The sequence below is a fragment of the Suricata suricatta genome, chromosome 1 (genome assembly GCF_006229205.1).
Source record: "Suricata suricatta isolate VVHF042 chromosome 1, meerkat_22Aug2017_6uvM2_HiC, whole genome shotgun sequence".
In the NCBI taxonomy this organism is placed as follows: domain Eukaryota; kingdom Metazoa; phylum Chordata; class Mammalia; order Carnivora; family Herpestidae; genus Suricata; species Suricata suricatta.
In genome coordinates this window covers 54,864,818-54,869,501 of record NC_043700.1, presented here as the reverse complement: position 1 = coordinate 54,869,501, position 4,684 = coordinate 54,864,818, and the positions used below count along the sequence as shown (strand labels likewise).

The window sequence follows — 4,684 nt, the reverse complement described above, 5'->3', positions numbered from 1 at the left end:
CTTACTCCGGTTAACTGTCCAGGTGATATCTTTGTTGTTGAGCTCTATGAGATCCGACAGGTCAACAGGCTTGACGTTGGTATGGTGGATCCAGGAAGGGATGTTATCAACCTTGACAGCAGTGGGAGTTGGCAGTGGGATAATCTGATAAGGTCCCTTCCACCTGGGTTCGTCGTTTTCTTGTCTGTGTCGTTTGACGAGGACCCAGTCTCCTGGATGATGGGGATGAGGCGCCAGTGGAGGTCCCGTCTTATACAGCTCCTTTAGTCTGGGCCAAATTGCCTTATGAGCCCACTTCAGGGCCCTAAAAGACGACAAAAAGCCATCATCCTGATCAAACTGGATTAGATTAGACTTGAGGTCGGGTATAATAGGGGTGGGTCTGCCAAACATAATTTCATAGGGTGTGAGACCTAGCTTGTAAGGGGAATTTTGAACCCTGTACAGAGCGTAGGGGAGTAAGGCTACCCAATTAGCGCCAGTCTCCATAGTCAATTTAGTTAGGGTCTCCTTTAAGGTTCTATTCATCCTTTCAACCTGTCCTGAGCTTTGGGGCCTATAAGCACAATGTAATTTCCAATTTGCCCCAAGTATGGAAGCCAGTCCCCGACTTACCTTGGAAACGAAGGCAGGTCTGTTGTCTGACCCTATCATGACTAGAAATCCATACCTCGGTAAAATCTCTTCTAGTAGTTTTTTTATTACTACCTGTGCAGTTTCACTTTTAGAAGGAAACGCCTCCGTCCATCCTGAAAAGGTATCTATAAACACTAACAAGTATTTATAGCCGTATATACTAGGTTTTACCTCCGTGAAGTCTACTTCCCAGTAGGCTCCAGGCAAAGTCCCCCTTTCACGGTTTCCTTTGGAAGAAGTATGAGGGTAGGCATTCTGAAGCTGACAGGTGGAGCAAGTTGCTACTATTTTTTTCTAATTCCTCAGACTTGCTTTTGAAGGTTATTTTGGAGTAGCGAATGAGGTCCTGTAGCCTCCGCGAGCCCAGATGAATGGAGTGGTGTATTTTCGTTAGGATTTCCTGTCCTAATTTTCTGGGTAAGATGAGGTTGTCTCTGGAGTCCTACCACTAACCATCTTTGGTTCAGGTCCTCGGAAGTTTATGTACCCAAGCAAGGTCATCCTCCGAATACTCAGGTTGTGGAGGCAAATCTCTTGGCCCGGGGTCTGGCAACTTGACAGGTAACACTGATATAGATTTTTGTGCCACCTGGCGAGCCGTCTGATCTGCTAAATTATTTCCCCGTGAGATGGGGTCAGTCACCTTTGATGCCCTGGGCAATGTACAATGGCCAGCTTTTTAAGGGCCCATATAGCTGTTAGTAGGGCTAGCACCTCATCTTTAGTTTTGATATTTTTGCCCTCTGCTGTAAGTAATCCTCTTTCTCGGTATATCGCCCCATGTATGTGGGCTGTAGCGAAGGCATATTGGCTGTCAGTGTATATGGTTATTTTTCGATCTTTTCCCATTTTTAGTGCTTGAGTTAAAGCAATTAATTCAGCTTTTTGGGCTGACGTCCCGGGGGGTAAAGTCTCCGCCCAAATTATTTCAGTCTAGGTGGTTACTGCCGCCTCTGCATACCTCTGTCCCTGGTGGACGAAGCTGCTTCCGTCGGTGAACCAAGTAAGCTCGGCATCGGGTAAGGGCCGGTCCCTCAGGTCTTCCCGAGTTCCATGGACCTGTGCTAGGATATCGACACAGTCATGGAGTGGGGAGCTCAGATCAGGATACGGTAGTAGCGATGCTGGATTTAAAGTCCGAGGTGGGGTGTATATAACCCATATCGTATTTAACAGGAGTCCTTGGTAGTGGACCATCCGAGCATTACTCATCCATCTGTCAGGGGGATGTTTAAGTACCCCTTCAATAGCATGGGGGGTAGTAACATGTAGCTCCTGGCCTAGAGACAGTTTATCTGCGTCTTTGACCATTAGGGCCGTTGCTGCTATTATTCTCAGACAAGGAGGCCGTCCTGCAGCTACAGGGTCTAGTTTTTTTGAGAGATAGGCCACTGGTCTGGGCCAGGGTCCTAGCTGTTGAGTTAGTACCGCCTTGGCAATGCCCTCATGTTCGTCCACATACAAGTGGAAGGGTTTGGAGAGGTCTGGCAACCCTAGAGCTGGGGCTGACAGAAGGGCAGTCTTTATCTCTTGAAAGGCTTTTTTGGCTCCCTCAGACCATTCAAAGGGTGATTGGTTCTTGGAGGCTGCATAGAGAGGCTTGGCTATCTCTGCAAAACCTGGAATCCAAAGTCTGCAAAATCCCACTGACCCTAAAAACTCTCTCACCTGTCGAGGTGTAGTGGGTCGTGGACTACTGATGAATGTCTCTTTCCAGGCATCGGTGAGCCACCTCTGTCCTCCCTTTATTAGGTACCCCAGGTATGTTACCTCCGATATGCAGATTTGGGCCTTTTTAGTGGATGCGCGATATCCTATGTCTCCCAGGGTTTGAAGGAGGTTCTTGGTTCCTTCGAGGCAGGCCTCTCAGATCTCTGCTGCGATCAGGAGGTCATCCACATACTGCAAGAGAGTTACCTCAGGGTTTAATTTCCGATACTCACTTAGATCCTCGTGGAGGGCCTCAACAAATAAGGTGGGGGAGTTTTTGAATCCTTGTGGGAGCCAGGTCCAAGTGAGCTGTCCATGTATGCCCTGTTCAGGGTCTGTCCATTCAAATGCAAAGATCTCCTGGCTTTTGGGGGCTAGTGGCAGACTAAAAAAAGCATCCTTCAAGTCAAGGACAGTATACCACAGTTTGTTCGGGTTGAGAGTGCTGAGAAGAGTATATGGATTGGGTACGGTAGGGTGAATATCTATTACACATTTATTGACCTCTCTTAGGTCTTGTACTGGCCGGTAATCTTTGCTGTTGGGTTTGCGCACCGGCAAAAAGGGAGTGTTCCATGCTGAGTGGCAGATTTGGAGGACTCCGATTTCAAGGAGGCGGCAGATGTGCGGGGTGATACCCAGTCTAGCTTCTGTGGACATTGGGTATTGTCTCACTCTCACAGAGTCAGCCCCTGGCTTTATTTCAATGAATAAGGCGGGTCTATGTTTCGCTAACCCCATCCCCCCAGTCTCTGCCCAGGCCTCGGGGTACTGGCTAAGCCAAAAGTCAATATTTTGTTCCGGGAGAGGCGGAACTTGATGGAGTCAGTATTCATCTTCTAGCTGTATGGTGAGGACCGATATAGGCTGATCTTGAGAGTTAGTCACTATAGGTCCTCCAGGCTGGAAGTGAATTTGTGCTCCCATTTTGGTAAGGAGGTCTCTTCCCAGCAGAGGGCAGGGACTGTCTGGGATGACTAAAATGGAATGGGTCACCTTCCCTGTTCCCAAATCCACAGTATGCTGGGTGGTCCAAGGATATTTTTTAGTCCTGGTTGCGCCTTGGACCCAGGCTAATTTGTCAGAAATTTTTCCGTGAGGACTGGTTAACACGGAATGTTGGGCCTCTGTGTCTACCAGGAACTGTATGGGAGTCCCCTCCACTTGCAGGGTTACCCTGGGTTCGGGGAAGGGGTCCAAACCCCGTCCCCTCTATTTTGCATCTTGAGTGAATAAGATCGGAGTCGCTTTGGGCTGCCAGGAGTTTTCCCTTACGTAGGATTGCCTTCTTTTAGGGCACTCTCGCTTCCAATGTCCCTTCTCTTTGCAATAGGCACATTGGTCTTCATCTAGGGGTTGCCTATGAGTTCGGGTACCTGGTTGTCCTCTGGTGGGCCCCTGATGCTTTTGAACAATGGCAGCTAAAACTCTAGTCATTTCTCTGGTGGCTTTGAGTTGTTTTTCCTCAGGGGCATCTCGATTGTTGTATACCCTTTGAGCAATGTGGAGTAAATCCTGAACCTGTTTACCTTCTAAATCTTCTAATTTTTGGAGCTTTTTCTTAATATCGGGCGCGGCCTGGTTTACAAAAGACATTACAACTGCGGCCTGGTTTTCAGGAGCCTCTGGATCTAAGGCTTTCTGTCTTACCTTGTATTACTGAGTACACCTTGGCCAAATTAGTGGGCTTGCGTGCCGCAGCCCGGAGACCCGGCATTAGAGTCTGGCGATAAATGAGCAGTCGTCCCCTACCTTCTGTGGTGTTATAATCCCAACCGGGCCGCGTCAGGGGAATGGCTGCATTAATGAGATCAGGGTTGACAGTAGGTCGACCATCATCTCCAGGAAGAGCTTTTCGTGCCTCGAGTTGAATTCTTTCCCTTTCTTCCGTAGTAAACAGGATTCTCAGAAGCTGCTGACAATTGTCCCAAGTGGGCTGATGAGTGAACATTATGCTTTCTAGAAGGGCGATAAGATCTCTGGGGTTATCAGAGAAACAGGCATTTTGGGTTTTCCAGTTATATAAGTCACTAGTTAGAGAAGGGCCAATATTGGAGCCAGGGATTACTGGTATCATCCGGAGGGCCAATTTCCTGTAAGGGGAGGGCTACTGTGGAGTCAGGAGTGCCGGGGGCTGTATCTGCTGAATTCACACCCTCGTTGGGTTGGCTGGTCCTTCAGCCCCACCCTCTGTCCCGACTTGTAGGCCCACAGGTGCTTGGCCCTCCTGTAGTGGTTCTGCTTGTGGACTGGGCTCTGGCATCGGGGCTGTAGGTGGAGGAAGATACGGGGGAGGGTCTAATAATAGCAAGTCCTGATTGTCAGGGAGGACTGGTGC

The 4,684-nt window shown here is 48.9% G+C and overlaps 1 pseudogene; it reads right to left on the bottom strand.

Annotated features, from left to right (window-relative positions):
* Positions 1-296: 296 nt before the first annotated feature.
* On the bottom strand, positions 297-4,423 carry LOC115300934 (annotated as a pseudogene).
* Positions 4,424-4,684: the final 261 nt, after the last annotated feature.